We start from the raw sequence: 20,829 nt of genomic DNA, 5'->3' as shown, positions 1-20,829 counted from the left end.
TAGTGAAAGGATGAAAGCTGTGTAACACGTGTAGAGGGTAAGCAGTTCAAACTGGAGCAGAACAGAGACTTGGAAGAAACTTTTTAGAAAGATAAAACTAGTAGACTAGCTGATTTGTCTGAACATCTAGAGAGGCTACTTAAACAATGATGAAGACTTTGATCCAATCAGTGATAAAAACTTAGAACATTACGCAAATAAAAGAGAAAGACACTATTAACTTCAGGGAAAACAGAAAATGTAGGAAAGGAAAAAATGAGATTGAGCTGCATGGCTAGCTGTGGAAAACATACACAACCATGATAATGAATGGACTGAACATGTATGTAAACAAAATGCTATCACTACATTGCGAGGATAGGAGGGTTGGGAGGTCAAGGATCAATACATATGGTAAAACGAGGAAGGAAAAAGGACTAGAAAAGACTCCTCCATCATGGTGGAAAGTCAATGAATAAAGCCTAAAACTAAAATATCAATTCTAGGATGTAGATATTGTTTAGAGACAGGAAGTAAATACCAAAATAGAGAAGTTCACATGACTCATAATAGGCAGAACCAGAATCCAAATTTAGTTTGTCTGCCTCCAAATCACATTTTTTTCCACTAAACTTAAGTGTACCCCTCAAATGGAGTGATGCTGAACTTGTGAGATTTACTAAAATTTGCTGAAAATGAGCTCATTTACTTTTTATTACCAAAAGTTACTGAAAGTCAGAGCTAAGAAGGATATAAGGGGCTCCTTGTCTTAAGAAAATATCCTCTTTCCAACATGGGCAGATACTTTTATATCATTTACCCACATCTTAGGAACTTATAAAAGTAGACATCAAAACTGAAATGTTGTGGGGTGCCTGGGTGGTGCAGTCGTTAAGTGTCTGCCTTTGGCTCAGGGCATGATCCCAGAGTCCTGGGATTGAGCCCCACGTCAGGCTCCTCCGCTGGGAGCCTGCTTCTTCCTCTCCCACTCCCCCTGCCTGTGTTCCCTCTCTCGCTGGCTGTCTCTCTCTCTCTCTGTCGAATACATAAATAAATAAATAAAATCTTAAAAAAAAAAAAAACACAAAAAACTGAAATATTGTGATTATCTGTTAATTGGTCATCCAGGCAACCACAGAGAACTTCCTTTATATGGCTGCAAGTTATTTCCTTCTTGCTATTGCAAAATATGACCTTTGCATGCCTGAACATTTCATGCCATTGACTTGTTGAACCATTCTGGAAAGTCTCACATCTCTGACTCCTATGGTGATCATAGCTTGTTCAACCTTTAACAATCTCACCCATTTCTTTTTTTTTTTTTTTTTCTTTCTTGGAGTTCTACTTTCTCTTCTCTGTTGTCCCCCATGAAATGATCTAATTTCTGTAAAGATGAAAAGGTAACCCATGTTCCCATTCTAATATAACTCATCTATTCTGGTCTCACATTTTTTAATGTCTGCTGGATATTCCCATTATATATTCTATCATTGCTCATACTTCTTAACTGTTCCACATTTCTTAAGATGACAATCAAGGCCCTTTCTCATGTAGCTCTTGCTTACTTCCTTAATTTTATCACTCATACCTTGATCTCAAACTTTACTCTAAAGGTAGGATAAGTTATTTAAATTCTTAAGAACGAACTGCATTCATTTTTGTCCATGGGCACACAAACATTCTCTCGTTTCTTTTTCAGACCCTCTGCCAACCTCAAGCTGGTCCTTGTTTGTTCTTTAAGACCTATCTTTGAAGTGATGTTCATGGTAACACCCATACCAAACACAGTGCTTTAGACATAGTGAGTGAAATATAAAGATGTGTTGAATAAATGAACAAAGAGACTTCTGGGTAGATAACTTATCTCTAGATAATCTCTTCAATTCAACACAAATAATGCTGCTTCATCAGTCATTCTTAAGTACTGCTTATTAAATAGTTTTCCTTTGCTTAAAAAGTCATTAGATGTTGTTGTTGTTTGATCTAAAGTGGAAAACTCTTCTATCTGCCTTTTAGGCTTTTCATAAGGTAGTCTCTATAACTCTGCAAGCTAATTTCCTGCTGCCCCCCAACAGAACGCCTCTTCTCTAATCTACGGATTCCTGAGCACTCCATGCCCATCTGTACATAGACCAGTTTGTTTTTTCTTTTTATGACCTCTATCCTGAAACTTTCTTTCTTTCTGACCTCCGTCCTATAAATGAGCAGCTCAAGACTAACTTCTCTCATAAAGCCTCAGAACTACTCTAGCCCATTTTGATGATAATAGCAACATTTTAGTCATTTATCAAACATATTTTGAGAATCTGTTATCTGGCAGACATGGTTTAGGTACTGGAACACAAAAGTAAACTGGAAAAAAGCAAGAAAACAAGTTAAAACAAATTAAACATATGATTAACAAGTGTGACAAATGTTAAAGGCAAGGGGCAAGGTAACACAATATAGTGTTATTAACTATATGGTCTCACTTATGTAGGGAATCTAAAAAAACCCAAAAGCCAAAAAACAACAACAAAAAAAGAACTCATAGAAACAGAACAGAATGGGGGTTACCAGAGGCTAGGAAGTTGGGAAACTAGGGAGATGCTGGTCAGAGTATAATCCTTCAGCTGTAAGATAAATAAGTTCTGGGGATGTAATGTACTTGAAAATTGCTAAGAGAGTAGATCTTAAGCATTCTTACCACACATACACAAAAAAGGTAGCTATGTGAGGTGATAGATATAACTAACCTGACTGTGACAATCATTTCACAATGTATATTTATCAAATCATCATGTTGTACACACAAAAAAAGATAAAATATAATGGAAAGTATCTTGAGTAGGCATGACTTAATCAGGTGATCCTTTAAAAGCGGTCCAGGACTTTCCTGAAGCCAGAGATGTTCTCCTACTGGCTTTGGAAAAGCAAAAAGCTAACTATGAACTTCTTATGCAGAGGGGTGGCCTTTAGGAACTGAGGGTCTCAGTCCCATAGCTGTAATAAGTGAACTCTGTCCATATGCTCAATAAGCTTAGAAGAAGACCCTGGGCTTCAGATGAGAATGCAGCCCATCCAAGAGCTTGATTCCAGCCTTGTGATATTCTGAGCAGAGGATCCAGTTAAGTTGCTCCTGACTTCACAACAAGGAAAGATATCAGAGATATTATATCCCATAGTATAATGGTAAAGGAGTCAATTCTCCAAGAAGATACAACAATCCTTAACACGAGGGTATAACAAGAGAACATCAAACTATGTGAGGCAAAAATTGATAGAACTGTAAGGAAAAACAGATAAATCCACTATTAAAGTTGGAGATGTCAACAGCCCTCTATCAGAAATGAACAGATCCAGGGGCACCTGGGTGGCTCAGTCAGTTAAGCATTTGCCTTCAGCTCAAGTCATGACCCCAGGATCCCAGGATCAAGCCCTGCATCATGCTCCCTGATCAGCAGGAAGTCTGTTTCTCCCTCTTCCTCTGCCCCTCCTCCCCATTCACGCTCTCTTTCTCTCTCCCAAATAAAATCTTAAAAAAAAAAAAAGAGAGAGAGAGAGAGATCCAGCGAGAGAAAAAAAATCAGTGAAGGCATAGTTTTACTCAATAAGACAATCAGTCAACGGGATATAATGGACAGCTATACTACTCCATCCAACAAGAGCAAAATACACATTCTTCTCAAGTGTACATGGAACATTTACCATGATAAACCACATTCTGGGCCATAAAACAGGCATTAAAAATTTTAAAAGAATAGAAATCACAGAATGTCTGTTCTCATATCACAGTGGAATTACATAAGAAATCAATAACAGAAAGATGGCTGGAAAATTCCAAAGTACTTGGAGATTAAACAACACCCCTCTAAATAACACATGGTCAAAGAAGAAAGTGCAAGAGAAATCTAAAAATGTTTTGAACTAAATGAAAATGAAAAATACAATTTACCAAAATTTGTGGTATGCCACAGTATCAGGGCTTAGAGAGAAACTTACAGCACTGAATGCATATATTATCTAAAATAAACCCTCTAAGCTCCTAACTGAGGAAATTAGAAAAAGAAGAACAAGTTAATTCCAGAGTAAGTAGAAGAAAAGAAATAATAAAAATCAGAACAGAACAATGAAATTTAAAATAGGAAATCCGGGATGCCTGGGTGGCTCAGTTGGTTAAACACCTGCCTTCAGCTCAGGTCATGATCCCAGGGTCCTGGGATCAAGTCCCCACATTTCCGGCTTCTCCCTCTGCCTGCCACACCCCCTGCTTGTGCTCTTTCTCTCTCTCTGACCAATAAATAAGTAAAATCTTTAAAAATGTTTAAGAAAATAGGAAATCAATGGAAAAAAAAAATCAACAAAACCACAAGCCAGTTCTTTGAAAAGATCAATAAAATCAATGTCTCTAGTCAGACTGATTTCCATATCCTATGGAAATTAAAAGCATAATAAAGAAATGTTATGAACTCCATGCCCACAAATTTGATAACTATATGAAGTGGACCAATTCTTTAAAAGACAGAATCTGCCAAAATTCACACAAAAAGAAATAGACAATCTGAATAGGCCAAACACTAAAGGGAGAAATTATACCAATTCTTGATATTTTCTGTCAGAAGATAGAGGCAGAGGGAATAACCTCTAACTTGGTCTATGAGCTAAGAATTACCCTAATACCAAAACCGAAGAAAGCCATTACAAGAAAAGAAAATTATAGACCAATATCTCTTATGAACATAGATGTAAAAATCCTCAACAAAGTATTGCCAAATCAAATCCAACGATGTATAAAAATAATTATACACAATGACCAAGTAGGATTTATCTCACATATGCAACGCTGGTTCAACATTCGAAAATCAGTTAATGTAACCTATCACATCAACAGGCTAAAAAAGAAAAATCACACAAGTTTATCAACAGATGCAAAAAAAGCTTTTGAGAAACTCTAACTCCAATTCATGATAAAAACTCAGTAAACTAGAAATTAAGAACTTCCTCAACTTGACCAAAAAAAAAAAAAAAGCTACAAAAACCCTTCAGCCAACATTATCCTTAATAATGAGCCACTCAAAGCTTTCTGATCAGGAACAGGGCAAGGATGTCTCCTCTCACCGCTGCTTTTCAACATCATACTGGAAATCCTGGTTAATTGGTAAGGTGAAAAAAGGAAATAAAAAGTATACAGATTGGTAAGGAGACATAAAACTGTCTTTGTCACAGATGACATAACCATCTATGCAGAAAAAAAAAGTCAATAAAAAAACCTCCTGGAACTAATAAATGATGATAGTCAGATGAAAAAATGGCTTATGGACTAGAGACATAGGTGCCAGACAAGGGGACAGGATGGTGGTGGTGGAGGGATGGGGAAATTCATCAGGCAAGCAAAAATTCAGGAAGCACAAATCCACAGGAGCCCTCCTAGAATAAATTCCCTGATAATAACATCTAGCCAAGCTCAAAATAAATCAAAATAACTCAGAAAGGGAAACAGTTATGAAAGGACTGTTCTGAGCACTGATTTCATTTAAATATGAAAATATAAAATTTGACATAATAATAAAAATGTAACAAAAGTCTAAAATGAGGGAAGGGAATTGGAAGGATCCCTCAATCTATTTTTATTTTGTTAACATACAGTAAAATTGAGTTGGGGGGGGGAGTGCATGGTTCCGTGAAGTGTTATAAATGTACCAGTTCATAAGGAGAATCCTTTTCTGTATTTTATTTTACTACTAAGGTGCTTTTTCTAAGCAACCGAGTGGATGCCACAAAAGCAAAAACCAGTTAATCAGTAATTCCAGCATGCACTGCCCGGGAGACTTCTCAGATAATGATTAGGTATTTATTTATTTCTGATAACTATGATTTTGAGCATAGTTTAGTTCACTTCTGGAGAAAGGTTTCATGGTTCTCTTTTGCTATTTCTTTCATGATTGCAGTGTTTTGAATATAGGTACAAATAAAACAACAACACTATTTTCCATTGTTTGTTTTATTTTTCCTTTCTGAGACTTTAGGTGAAATGACCTATTAAATACCATGAATGAAAAATAGTTACTTGGTCTAGAGTTCTGCATTCTGTGTGGAGGGAATTCAAATATACTTATAACATCTAGAATTATTCCCCAAGGCACAATCTTTAACATGGATTTATTATCAAAGGGTTCAATTTCTGCAAAGTCTTATTATCATATGTGTATATTCAATAAACTTGGAGTACAAATAGCTTCCAGCTAATAACTACCTACACAAATTGTTCGCCCCGCTGTTCTCTTCTCATGCCAAATTCTATATGGAAGTCCACTTTCCCTACTGCTATAAATTCTAACAGCTCTTAACTACGTTGTTCATGGTCTTGGAACTTTTTTAAAAAATATGAAATAAAAATATATTAACAGTTTAATGAGATCACAAAATTCAATTTCACCCATTCTCTCAAGTCTTAAACTTCTCAGTGGTATGGCTATCCATTGTCTTAAGACTAATATAAATGTAAGTTATATAAGTATCTTGGGGTGGGGGAAAGAAGGACAGTGGTACAAAAGCTATTACTTCCTCTATGTGAAGATAATCAAGACTTTTAAAGAACCAACTCCCTCCCCATAATAATTTGTTACTGTTTCCCCCTTACTAAAAGAATGCCAAGTTCAAGCTGATTCTCAATATTTGTCTAAATGTAAGTGGAAGATGAATTATAACTTTTTCTGGTGAGGAGTTCCTATTATTGTGACATTTTAGCCTCAAGACAGTATATGCTAGCAGTATCAAGAGACTGGTTCTTTCGGATTTTTCAGAAACTCTAATCTCTTCTTGTTATAACTTAGAATAACTCATGAACTATCGCATAAAATATAAGGGGAAAGAACTCTTAATATTTGTATCTTTGGTTTATTGTATCTTAAGATACAAAAAGGTTTAGAAGTTCTTTTTTTTTAAATTATTATTGTTTATCAAGAAGCACCACTCCCCTTGGTCTGGTTATATGAAAGGTACATCTCTGAAGCAGCCCTAAATGTTATCTTAGGACCAACGCAAAGTATTCTTACAGGGACTTGAGTACAAGTATTATACATTACACTTTAATGGTAGGAGAAATATTTTAAATAGTTATTTTGAAGTCAAATTTTTCTGAAGAGATAATTTATTACAAAATTTGTAAGTATTTTTAATTTAACCTCTTTTACTTTGTGCTTCATATAGAATCAGCCCTCATTTACCGATTAAACAGAGAGCTTTATTATGTGAATGTACGGTACTGCGAGTTAGGGACCTACTTCTAATCCACAAGCACTAACGGTGCTTGCCCGCCTTCCAGACAATGTACAGTTGAGAATCACACCGGATCCTAAATTTTACTGGGGCCCTGGCCATATCTATTCTACACTGCATACTACAGTCTGTTATGTCGTGCATTTTGTAGTGAAAACCATGAGTAGTTAAACTGTTTTATAGGGTACATCGTCTCCTACATTGCCTAAGAGATGTTCTTTTAAGGCTAGCTCTCCTTAAGTGTTTAAATATAACTCACAGAATATTGTGGAATGCTGAGTGAAGAAATTTAGATACGTTGGAGAGGACACTTTACTCATGGACTAACCAACTCTCAAACATGCTGGCTCACTTCCAAACAATAGGATAATGATCTCATCTGCTGCCTAGTTAGCTTAAAATCACAGGATATTTTATCCAGTTTTTATTCTGAAAAACATCCAACCTGCAGAAAAGTAGCATTAATCTAATGACTACTATACAATCTTTACCTAAATTAAACAATTGTTAACATTTGCCACACTTGGTTCTCTTTCTTCCCAGCACTTTTTAAAACAATAATTTTGCTCAACCACTTCAAAGGAAGCTGCAGAGATCATGAGATTTCACCTGTAAATACTTCCAAATATATCCTTTCCCCAAAAAAGACATTCCCCTACACAACTCCAATATGATCGTCACACTTAGGAAATGTACCATGGATGTTATATTATTCTGTGATCTACAGTCCAAATTCACATTCCTTCAATTGTCCCAGTATTAACCTTTATAGTTTTCCTCCATCTGGAATCTAATCAAGAAGGATGTCTTGCAGTTAGTTGCCACGTCTCCCAATCTCCTTTAATCCTGAACAATTTTCCTGGATTTGTGTGTGTGTGTGTGTGTGTGTGTGTGTGTGACTGACATTTTTGAAGTGTCCAGGTTGATTATATTGAAGAATGTTTCCACCCATCTGGAGTTGTCAGATTATTGCCTTATGATTAGATTCAGGTGAAACATTTTTGGCATTATAACTTCACAGGGGATTACTCCACGCTAGGGTCCTACTTCACGTATGTATCATATCAAGAGGTACAGGATGTCAATTTGTCCCACTCGTTGGTGATGTCAAGTGTGATTACTTGGTGAAATTGGTGTCTGCCAGATTTCTTCCTATCTACCCCTCTTTGTAATTAATAAGCCATCTGTGAGATGCCATTTAGAGATAGCATGGATATCCTGTCCCCAAAAACCATTCACCCAGTGCTGGATGACCCTTTGATTACTCTTGTAATAGTGCTGCAAAAAGGTGACTTTATAATTCCATCATTTTTTAAATTATTAGCTTGTATTCTTCAGGAAAACAGAGCTTTTCCTTCTACCCACCACCACCTGCATACTACACACACACTACACTCTCAGGATTCTTTTCGTAGTCAATGTGCTCTCATCCATTTCATACATTAGTACTTTTTATGTTCAAATGATCCTAAATCGGGCCTTGAAGTGGGAGTCCCTTAAATCTGGCTCTTAGGTCCGTCTGATGTCTCCATTAGTTTTGAACAATTCCTTATTTTCTGGCACAAAGGGTTCCAGGCTTAGCAGCTTCTCCCCTAAACTAGTCAAAGCAAGAAGGCTTTAAGTAAAAAGGAGACTAACTCAACTCAATTTTAATACAGCAACTGGAATTTAGGCACAAACATTAAAACTGTATCTAAACACAGTAAGTGCCAAGTAAGTAAGCTAGGTCTCTTCCTTAACTACTTTAGCCATACTTGGAAGCCTCTGTGCAATGCTTAAAAATACGAACTTTTAATTTGTAACCTAGACTTTTATGTTACTCTTTCATTTCTGTATATTTACTCTTAATTTAATTTTTATTCTCGTTCATTTCATGTATCTGCACACAGGGGCCATATGGACAGGTAACCTCGAGAAGATTTTCTTTTTCTTTTCTCCAGCATGGTACAATCTTAGATCACTGTCTAATGCCAAAATATGCACAAATGGCACAGCATAAAACTCTCATAGTTTTAAAATTCCTTTTAAAATTCCTGTAATTTAAAAATTTTTAAAAAGCCTTTTTTAAATTTAAATTTTACAATTAAACAAATTTTTAAAAAGCCTTTTAAAATTCCTGTAATTATGAAACGATCTCACATGTCAGAGGTAATAATAAAGGAATGCTTGAGCTTTTTTGGGGGGAGGGGTAAGAAATTCAATAGACCAGCTGTACTTTCTAAGCAAATGTAACACTGCACATTCATTCACCTCGAATGAATCATTGATAGGGACGGAAATTGAAGAAAGAGGAGTGTGATATTTGGAGAGGTCACAAAGAAAGAAAAAAAGTAGGGCTTTAAGCTTGCAAGTTTTTATTTACGTATTTTCACTTGAATGTAAGGGTGGGTGTGACTGGGTGTGTGTGTGTGTAGTACGTATGTATGCCTGTGCACATGCGGGGTTAAAGAGAGCAATGATCAGTCAACATTCATTTAATAAATACTTATTACACTCCCAGTAGGAGTGGGCACTGCAATATTTTCTAGGAATATAAAGACCATCAAAACTAGACAGTTCTCTACTTTAGTGGTTGATTCAATAAATACCCAAATAAATGGATTTGCAACTATCTGGGATGAGGGATATGAATACATAAATATGGATACATTTACGCATACAAATATATATGTGTATATATACATTACAAGGAGATTTGGCTCAGTCCACGGGGAAGAAATGGCTCATTTGCAGAAATGACATTTGGGTTAGTATTTGAGGTGCTAAGAGTTAACTAGGCAATGTTTGGGTATGTGTATTCATGGGTATGGGGATGGTGGGGAGCATGGCGAGCATGGTGCGTCAGACCTACTAGAAGAAAGCCAGCCAGTGGATGCAGAGGAAGAGTGGGAACATCGAAAAGATGAGACTGGAGGAGTACGACATTGTTGGGTTACAAAAGTCAGGTGCACAGCTTTGGGCTTTACCAAGCAATGGCAACCCATGGAAGTGGTGGATGTAGTTAAAGCAGTGATAATTACATTTGCACTGGAGCATGGAATAGTAGGAAAGCAATATCGGATGCCAGGAGACCAGTGATGAAGCCCCTGAGGTTTTCTACACAGCAGAGTGTGAAAGCTTAGACTTGGGTGATGGCCCAAGCCAGATTTGTAATACACTTAAAAAAAATGTTATTATTGAAGTGTAATCGACAAACAGTGTTATATTAGCTTCAGGTGTACAATTTATAACACACTTCACCCAATCAACAACTCAGTGAATGTTCTGATATGGGGTGAAGGAGAGGGAATGTCAAGGATAAAATCCAGATTCAGAGCTGGGGAATACTGCAGGTTGGGGTGAGATGGGCAGGGATAGCAAGTTTGACTTTGACATGTTTCATTTGGTATTTAAGACAGAAAAGAAGAAATGCCAAATACATAGCTGGCTCTATAAGCGGGGAACGTAGAGGGACTTCTTGAGCATAAATATGTTTTATAGTGTGCTCTGCATAAAATATGTGCCAATAATTTCAAGGAATTCTAATTGGATAGTACTCAGTGTATCTATGGTGGGAAAATTCAAGGTGAACCGAAGTTCCAAGGTACTAGATAAACAATCTCTCCTACTCGGGAGTTCAGTAATTTGCAAATCCATTTCCATTCAAGATGCTGTTATAGGGGCGCCTGGGTGGCTCAGTCCTTAAGCGTCTGCCTTCTGCTCAGGTCAGGATCCCAGGGTCCTGGGATTAAACCCCGCATCTGGCTCCCTGCTCAGCGAGAAGCCTGCTTCTCCCTCTCCCACTCCCCCTGCTTGTGTTCCCTTTCTCACTGTGTCTCTCTCTGTCAAATAAATACAATTCCTTAAAAAAAAAAAAAAAAGATGCTGTTATAATTCCCTGAACTGCAAAATCTGAGAATATGACTTTGCTAGATTTTTTAGCAAGTCACAAAAATGATACCGTAAGTACAGGAGTAATACCTAAAATATTTAACAATCAGTACAACCTGGGCTCTGGCCACAGATAACCAGTAAGACCATCCCAATGCATCCAGCTGACTGCCAACCCTGTCACAGTAATGGAGTCTCATTCTTTGGTAAAAGTTCCTAATTGAAAATTAGAGTGCAAATATTAGAAAGTCAAATAATGTTAATGGTCACTGCTTTTAGTCCAATAATGTCACTCACACATAAGCATTTTTTAATACATTGGGAACACTGATTTGGGGGGGGGGAATAAATTACCCTCACTCTAATCTGTTCAAAGAAGGCTGTGGGAAAATCAAATTTATTTAGAGATATGTTTCTAAAAAATCGTGCCTGCATTTCAATTTTGCAATTTCTTTTTTTAAAGTAATCAATGCCATCATTTTATGTAAATCTTCACAGACTATATTTGCTTCAAGTAACCTGTAACAATAGGTCACAGCTCTAACTCCCTCTGTGATAAAAAAAGAAAACAATAAAAATGACTACAAAACGAAGTGAGCCTTGAGCTTCTTGCTTCTGAAACTAATGGAAAAGCAAATATTACATTCTTCATTTGAATTGACAAAATTGTCTTATTTGGTTTTCCCGTTTTCACATATTTCTAGAGGCTTCTGAAATTTCTTTCACTACACTGACTGGGTGTATTTTTCCTTTTCTTAACTACATTCTTTAGTGTGTTAGATTTCAGTTTAGGGTAGTATTGAAGTAAAAAGGGGCACAATGAGGCTAGCAACTGGAAGAAGTCATATCTGTTTATTCTGGCAAAAAAAAGGGGGGGGTTTCTGTTGTATGGTGGAGTTAACAGTGCAAAGAGGGAGGAGGGCTTTGCTTTCACAATCTTTGCCTTATTCCATACAAGAGTAAAAAGCATAACAAGAAAAGGCAGATTTCCAATAAAATTTCACTGCCTACACAGATCTTTGTGCTCTCAAATGAAAGAAACTCCTTATTTTCCTTATCACCTCCACAATCCAACACCCTCAATTTCATCTTCTCTCAATCCCCACTGCACCACTACACTCTTATTAGAAATTGTAACAAAAGTAGACCAAATAAAGTTAGGGGTCAGTCTGAGGTTGAGCACTGGGCCATTCAATTGACCAAGATGCTTCCAGTAAGAATGAACAATATACACCAAAATAATCACAGATCAAATTGTGGTCTGTACAATTGCTGCATCCCCTTTGTAGGAAAAGCCGTTTCTCATAATTGGGTAAACCGTGCTCTCCTATGGAGAGAATCTCGTGGTTATGTCAAAACAACTGATTATTCACACTCACTCACACACACATATACCCCATGACTTTCATCTTCACTGTTAAGACTTTACATTAAAAAGTCTCCTTCTTTAAAAAGACTAAGATATACAGTGTCATAAAAGACATCTAAAATGGACTTAGAAAGGAAAGTAATCTAAGAAAAAAACACAATGCTTAACAGTTTGGTAAGTTCAAGATACTTGCTGTAGCTAATACTGAGATGACATCTCACATTAACTCTTCATTTCGAGAGCAGGTCTTACGTTACCATCTGCTAGTCCAAACGTTAGAAGTGAAAAATTTGAGTTTCCCTCTCAACTCCCTCGTCACTAGGGTCCCATGCTCTCCTGTGTGTTGCATATACAGGTCATCTTCAAAACCCTCTAATCTCTCTGCAAAAACTCTCTATTTTGCAGAGAGAAGAGATGTTGGTGTGCTTCTAGTGTCAACAGTACCCAGACTACTAAGACACCACAGTTGTCTATCCCTTCCCGCCCAGCCCAACTCCTCTATGCTAGCACAGGATGCATTTATTTTAAGCAATACAAAAAAAAAAATTCTAAAACAACAGCTTATTGGCGTTGGTAACACATTTTGGTCTCTTCCGTGAGCATACTTCACAGCACTATTTTATGGTGCAACTTCAAATATTGAACCAGTGCAGTTCTTTGCTTGCATAAATATGTTTCAAGGGCATTCAAAATACAATCTCAAATACCTCCTTTCCTGTTTTTTCAGTGCCTGAAATTATACGTACACGTATATACCATGTGCATATATACATATACATGAATACACACATATGTGTGACTGTATATATTGTCTGTGTCTATATGAAAGCCTTCAATGCTTTTTGGAGACATGCATCTAAACAAGGTTAAGGCCTGGGAGAACTAAAATACTAGCCAGCTTGCATATTAGTTTGTCAACACTCGCAGTCACCCAGCAAAGAGGGATTTCTAAGAGAAATGAGGACCAGAAGAAGTAAACTTCTATAAAGGTGCCAGTGACAGCAAAAGATCAGAGCATGAGCTTGAGTTTGATGGTCAGAGAGTCTGTAACCCTAGCCCACTGAAGGCAGGAGACCATGGACAAGCAGGATAGTCCTACTTAAAAAAAAATAAGGATAGATGAGGAAGGGCATGAAGAATAATCCATGTCATCATAAAAATCTTATTTATCTAGTCCTATGGCTCTCCTCAGGGTCACACCGCCCCTAGAGACCATTTTGGGAGGGGCTGGCTACCACTGTGGTTTATTAGTTATTGGGACAGGGGAGTGTGGTTGGCTTTTAGTGTGAAGGAGCAGCCCTATTTAATGGAGAATTTCCCCAAATACCCCATACAACATGCAATGTCCCAATGATCTAAACTTACAGTGGACATCAACCCACAGAATATGGTACATAACTGCAATTAAGCATTTTATAAGAATTTCCACCGAAAGCCCCGAGACTGACAATTAAGGTTGCCACGGTGAATAATTTAATCATTCCATGTAATCTGTCTCCTAAGCCTAGAATTGACAGACTACAATAGTAGAAGCAATATCAGCACGAAATCAATAATTTTCATTTTAGAAGTATTTTATCTGCTATTATTGATGATATGTTGGGTAACCTGCAGAATCCCTTGAAATAGAGTTCCCACTAGTAACAGCATGAAAATGTTCCATAAAAAAGGTTTGGAATTTTAGTGGAAGTATATTATTTACTCTCTCATTTGCAAAATATCACACTTGCACATTTTCTCCACTCCGACAGTCTATGATTTGACTTGGCATATTTTCCCTGGGACGATTCCCATTATATTCTTCTTTATCACATACAAATAAGTCTGGTTTGTAACTATCCTAACATACTTACAGTCTATCCTGTTCTTTCACTTTCCTGTACTTCTTGAATAGAATGTCTTCTGATGTTTTTATTTGTCTTAAATCCACCTTCATTCATTATATATTCATGCAAGCTTCTGCTTCTTTAATATGTGCTCCAGTGAAGTCATTCCCAGACATTAGTATAGTTATTAATTACAAATTAACTTTTATTTTACTGCTCCTTTTCATTACAGATATATTCGGTAACTAAATTATTGATGAATTACATTTCAGGATATGAACGGGGAAAAACAAAAATATTTGCTGTTAAAAAAAAAGAGACAAAGAGGGTTGAGAACCACGGTTTGGTCCATGGCAATCACCCAGTGGATGACAGAAGACAGAAAAATCACGAGCCTTCTGCATCTATCTCTGTACCATTCCATTTCGTGATTATCTTGTGGAGTTGTTACCGTGATGGCCAGAAAGAGTTAACTCCCCTGCCTCAGCACCCAACTTACTACATGGGAGCTGAATGACTCAGGAGATCAGGTTTCTAGTTTCTGCTCTGCCACTAACTACCAGTATGACCTTTAGCGGCTCACCGTGATCACTGTGGGTCCCCATTTCCTTAACTGTAAAATGAGGGCATTGGAATAAATTACTTTAAAGGTCCTTTCCATCTCTATAACAAAATGCGTAATTTTGTTTCTAAGACTTAGGCGCTGATCTGAAGAAACTGATTTCTTTAACAAATGTGTATAAAATATATCCTGTGGGTCTCAATTATATTTCCAACCACAATATTGCTTTTAAAATACTCAGTCTAAGGACTCAAGTCTTTTAAAAAAAAAAATGCCATGCCCTATGAAAAATTTTTTTAAAAATGTTTCCTCAATAAAGAAGTACCTCTCCACTCGCAGTAGTGAGCACATTTATTACGAGAACATAGTCACCACTCTGAAGGGGACATCTACTCTGTTACCATTCTGCTCACTGCTGTAAAAGTTACGGTTTTACGTTTTGCTTTGAATTCTTGAAATAAAAGTGATCTTATCTGCTTTTCCAATCATATATTTTTAGCAGCTCTAACCTTCCCCACAGAGGTTTTCTAATAGTCCACAGAACTAACAATTCAACAAAATCTATATACCACTGAACAGTGACTATAAACGAGGTGTTTAACGGCCAGCGCTATGGTGTGAATCAACTTCTTGTTCAAGTAACTATTTCATCCACAACCAATTTTGCCCTAGAGCTTTTGGAAAACACAATAGAAAACTGTTAAATTACCAGTCTTGCTGAACTTCAACTATTTTATCTAACCAGGTCCACGGTAACAGTAGATACTTGAGAGCTTCTCTTCAATGAAATGTACTTTGATTTGGATTATAGGTACAGAGATGAACCCCTTACTCTGGTGGCGTCTGTTTCTTCTTTAGAAAGTACCCATGGAAGGCTGAGGATTGTCACCTTCACACATACACGTGTGTACGCGTTCGTAAAACCTCACGGTTACAGATTTGGCTTGGTAAGATTTATCAATCAGAATGTTCCTGTTTGGTTTTCAGGAGTAATCCACTATCATTTTTTTAAAAAAACGTATTAATCACCTCTCTTACATGTGAAGTGGGAATGAATTTCTCAACTTTTGATTGTAGGACTTTCACTTTTTCCAGGAATATGTCTAATTCTTAAAACATATTCATTACGTAGATATACAATCGAGTCTTGATTATGTTTCTGTGAATGACATATATTCCATTGCAAAGTTCCCATACCAGCTTCGCTTACTTCTATCACCCAGTTCCTTTCTGGGCAGGTTGCCCATCTGTGCCACCTCCCTATAAATCGGTTCTGGTGTCTGAGGTATAGAAGCTCATTTAAAAATTAACCTAAACAAAACAAAATAATTAGAAAGGCAACTTGCCCACAATAACAATGAAAATCTTTTTTAAACCGAACATGTAATACGTTCCAAAGACAAAAACAAATGACTTTTTAAATAACCATGATTTTGGATTATCTTTGCCTCTATTCTTCTCATTAACATGAATAATTCAGAGTGCTTACTATACATAGTGAAACTGTTTCCCCTCAATAATTCATTTTTAGTATACAGAAAAATAAGATCTAACACATCCTTATGTATTTCCAAAGGTTTAAATCAGACTATATTTTAAAGGCAACTTAACTTTCAAAATTGTCTATAGTTTGGGCTCAGTCCTTTCAGTGCTATCCTGGTAGTAAGAAAGGAGATTCTTAGGCTTTCAAAGCAAAAGCAGTATAGAGCAGTACCAGGTCAGAAGGCAGAAACCTCACCTTTCTTTGGTTCTTGATATTCTCTTAGTACACATCAATTATTTGCAAAGTGTGGGCAAGATTGCCAATATCTTTTTCCTTAAAACTATGAAAGTGTTTTGGAACATTACACCTGGATTTGAGTAAAAAGAATTTCCCAGTGTTCTGGCTGCACTGAAGGAATAATATATTTATTATGCAACTTAATTTTGAGTGAGAAAAATGTCTGAAAACTCCAGTTGTAGCTATAGCAAACATCCCTAAACGTGAACGCCTTCTTGGATTGGGGAAGGAGTGGGGGACACTCAAAACCCCACATATTGCTCTAATGATGACATGAACAAAATGAAGGGTGTGACTCTATCCGCTGATTACATACAAACTCATCCAAGTTCCCAAACACAAGTATAAAGAATACTACCGAGACATGTTATTCATATCCTACGTAATATCGACAGCCAGCATCTGTGTGGGAAACAAAGTGTATGTCTTCAGTCCACTTCATCTGGGGTCTGGAATATTACGTTAGCCTCCCATTTTGTAAATTCTTCCTGGGAAGAGGTTATATCCTTCTGGAACCACACTAATTTTCTGGAGTCACAAGGCTGTTTAATACACTGCTTCAGAGCACCAAATGCTACCCTTGTGACCAGGAAGAAAGGGAAAGAATGTCATCAGGAGGAGCCTGCAGCTGTACTAATTCTCAGCTGCTGTTTGGTAACAAAAAGGTGGAGGAAAAAAAAAAAAAGGCAATCGGATTTCACTGGAGTATATACACCAGCTTTGGCCAAAGGCTTTAAAACTTTTTGATTTCTTCTTTCATTGAAAATAAAAGGAGAGGAGCTTAGAGTGTAAAAGCCAAACACAACAGTTGCCAAACTTGGGTCAACATCAGATATCACTGCAGCTTTCAGGATATTCATGGAAATGTATGAAATGAGGATGTATGTTTTGATACCTGTGAAAATAAAAGATTGCGCTTTAAGTGAGTGGGAGAGAACAGATGGTTGGTAATGATTTAAAACATTTATGTTTTTGGACTGTCACCAAGCCTCTGTATTAAAAAATATGGTGTTTAGTCAGTACATACCAACATCTATCTGCAAGGTGTTCATTTTCTGGAGGATGTTACTGTAATAAAGGAGATAAAACTCAAATGAAGCACAAGGAAAATTCTTCTTGCTTTCTCGGGGCATTCAATGTGTGCTATTTCTTATTGACTATATTCAATCAAAATGTTTTCTGTGTGATGAGAGGATTTTAATTTTTCTTCAATAACTAGTCAACTATAAGTGTCCAGGAATTGTATTCCTTTTGAACGCGTTGGGTAGAATTGTAATTTTGTTCTGTATATTTGATTCATTTTGACCGAAGCTCTTCAAAACCCCTTAAGCAATAATAAAATCTGGTAGTCCAGGGTAGTCCTGCACATGAAAAACAATAACATTCTTCTTATCCTCAATTTGGTAGACAGGCATATGGTGTTACGATTATGTACTGCAATTGGCATGTGCCAGACCACTGAATCAGGAAGACAGATAAATACTGAATATTGTCGCACTGTATTTTGGTGTGTAGATGTGAGTCCAAAAGAAGCCCTTGTCCTTTAAACCCAGTGACACAGTGACAGTACAGCTAGAGCTGTATATAGAGAGACTGATGCAATGTTTGGAGTTAAAGCGCAGAAAAATAAACAGTGTAAATAATACTCTTAATTACTATAAAAACTGCTGCAAGGGAATCTTATTAAACATCTCCAGTGTTTTGATTTGGTTCTGATAACATAATGGGGGGAAAGTCACACAAACACAAACTATATTATTTACTTGCCATCCCTTTCAAAACCCTGGGAACGATTCAGGAACAGTTTGCCTGTGGGAGGGAAGTGGGGGGTGGACCGCAGGGAGAGGAGCGAGGAGGAGCAGTGGCTCAGGCTTCGCACCTGTGAACTTAGTTGGAAATAACTACTGACAGGCATCAAACAGAACACCTTCTCGCCCTCTCACAGAAATATGCTGATAGGATGTTCCAACGGGGCAGAAAGGGGAGCGGGTAACCGCGCGAAAGTCATAGCCGCAGCAACCAAACAATCACGCCGTTCCTACTCTCCCCAACCCACTTCAATCCTCCTCCCCACCTCACGCCTCCCAACCCCTCTGCTGGGGCCTGATCACCCGGGCTCCGAGTCTCCCAACTTCCCTCCCACACTGTCCGCAGCTTTCGCAGGAGCTTCAGCACGGTCCTGGAGTTTGAGGCCGAGGCACTTAAAGAGGCACCGCTGCAGAGATGCTCATCTTTCTGCCAAACATGCCGGAGGACCGGATAAACCGGCATCAGAAACTCAATACTGTGCCTTGTAGTGTCCTCCTTCCAACCCCCGCTTGCGCCAAGTGGGCGCTGGCGCCGGAATCCTGGAGTCCCGGGCTCCCCGCCGGGCCCGGGAACCCAGCACAGGTAGTTAAGTTCGGGCGCCCGTCCTCCCCCTGCGCCCCTCCCGCGTCCTGTCCCCTCCACTTCCCGGACACGCCGCCCCTCCGAGCAGGTCCAATAAAGTGAACGGAAGTGGGTTCAAATATGGGGGCAAGGTGAGGAGGGAGGGAAAGACGGGGTCAAGAGGAAAAGAAAGCTGCCTCCCTCATTCGACAGAGGCGAAGTACCTGAAAAGGTGAGGATGCACTTCCCCGCCCACGCAGACCCCTCTACCGCGGCTGCTCACCGCTCCCCGCAATCCCGGCCCCCGCACCCCACCCCGTCCCCGGCCCCAAGCCGGTGCGCTCACCTCGCGAGCGGCCGCCTGCTGGTCCTCCTTTTCCGGGAGCGGAGCTTCGCGGGAAACTTCCCCGCGCTCCGGGGCAAACTCGGTGGACCCCTCCCCGCCGCGGGCCGTCGGGTGCGCAGTAGCGGGCGCGGCGCGCGGGGAGCAGGGGCAGCGTGGAGCCCGGCGCTCGCCCTCGTCAGTCCGCCGGGCTGGCTGCGGCGCCGCCTCGGCTCGAGCCCGCTCCCGCTCGCGCTCCGTTCCCGCCGCGGCCGCCGCGCCCCCGCCCGCCCCGGCGGCTCCGCCTCCCGCTTTTATCTCCCCAGCCGCGCGCCGCCCGCCCCGCCGCCCGCTGCTCCGCCGCCGCCGTCCGCTCATCCCCCCGACTTTCTGGCTTGTCCCCCGGCGGCTCCTCGCCCTGCCTCCCGACCCCGGTGCGGCCGAGGCTCGAGTGCCACCCAGGCTTGGTTCAGGAAGTAATTATCCTCGCCCTTTCCTAATTCTCCTTCCCCTCTTCACCTCCGCCCCGTCTCAGATTCCTTTTCCAGGTGTTCTAGAAACACCCGAAGGACAAATCAATAGGTTAGTAGGTTATCGCAAACATTGACTCCAAAGTCTTAGAATTTCTTTTGCTTCACAGATATCTCACACACACACACACTGCTTATGGTAGGTCAGTAGGTACAGTACAAGAGCATGTGTCCAGGGTGAGTTCAGTAGTAGGTTTGTATAAGGCAAGAGCTTCTTGAAAAAGGATATTCCAGACCTCTGAGATCTCTCAGGCCACGCGTTTCAACAGTGAACAAACAGAAAGTTGGCAGTTTGCAAAGGGCTTTGCAAAAACCAAGATTAAGATGAATTTTCTTTTATCATTAAAGGAAATGGACGGTTCATCGGGATTTTAAAAGATTAAATCTCCAACTTTAAAAGATTTAAAAATTAATTCCAAACATTATGCTTGCAACAATTTGAACTCGAGCAAATAAAATGAACAAAACGCCTAATTAGGCAGTGGTTCAGGCAGCTTTTACGAACTAAAGAAAAACGTTTTAAAAGTAGTAAGTGGCTAAACCTACCCCACTGCTACGTTAGAATGTATATATTTTTCAAACTGAGCTATTACCCAGTTTCTGCACTTTGAGTAGGTCTCATTCTTACAGGTGGCTTAGAAATAACATATGGGGTGGGGGGGCTGGTAGGGAACTTTGGTTCATTGAGGAAATACTATAATAGGAGTTGCTTGCCCAATTCCACTCTCTTTGAAGAACAAGATTCTGCTGTTATCAGAGTTTTATTTTTAATGTATACATCTGCTGTTTTGTTGTTAATATTGAGCTCAGATAATGTCTGTCCTCCATGCAGTGAAGGTTCTTATTCACCATTAGAATGAACCACTTTCCCAGTTGGACTTTTAAAGAAACAAGGTGGTGTCCCTGAGCTGTATCTGACTGGTAGGCAATTGATGAGTGCTTGTTGAATGAATTAACCAATTTA

The 20,829-nt window shown here is 38.9% G+C and overlaps 1 protein-coding gene across 2 annotated transcripts in view; it reads right to left on the bottom strand.

Annotated features, from left to right (window-relative positions):
* Positions 1-19,541, bottom strand: part of CHST9 (carbohydrate sulfotransferase 9) — a 224,153-nt gene extending 204,612 nt beyond the window's left edge. The window contains exon 1 of one of the 2 annotated variants that reach the window (XM_026496140.4): positions 19,360-19,541. The gene's annotated coding sequence lies outside the window, so the exon portion shown is untranslated. The remainder of the gene's footprint in view (positions 1-19,359) is intronic. The other variant, XM_057313165.1, reaches the window with a different exon arrangement.
* Between the last annotated feature and the right edge of the window lie 1,288 nt (positions 19,542-20,829).

The sequence above is a fragment of the Ursus arctos genome, unplaced genomic scaffold, assembly GCF_023065955.2.
Source record: "Ursus arctos isolate Adak ecotype North America unplaced genomic scaffold, UrsArc2.0 scaffold_17, whole genome shotgun sequence".
NCBI lineage: Eukaryota > Metazoa > Chordata > Mammalia > Carnivora > Ursidae > Ursus > Ursus arctos.
The sequence above is the reverse complement of the archived record's forward strand: the minus strand, read 5'-3'. Positions and strand labels throughout refer to the sequence as shown.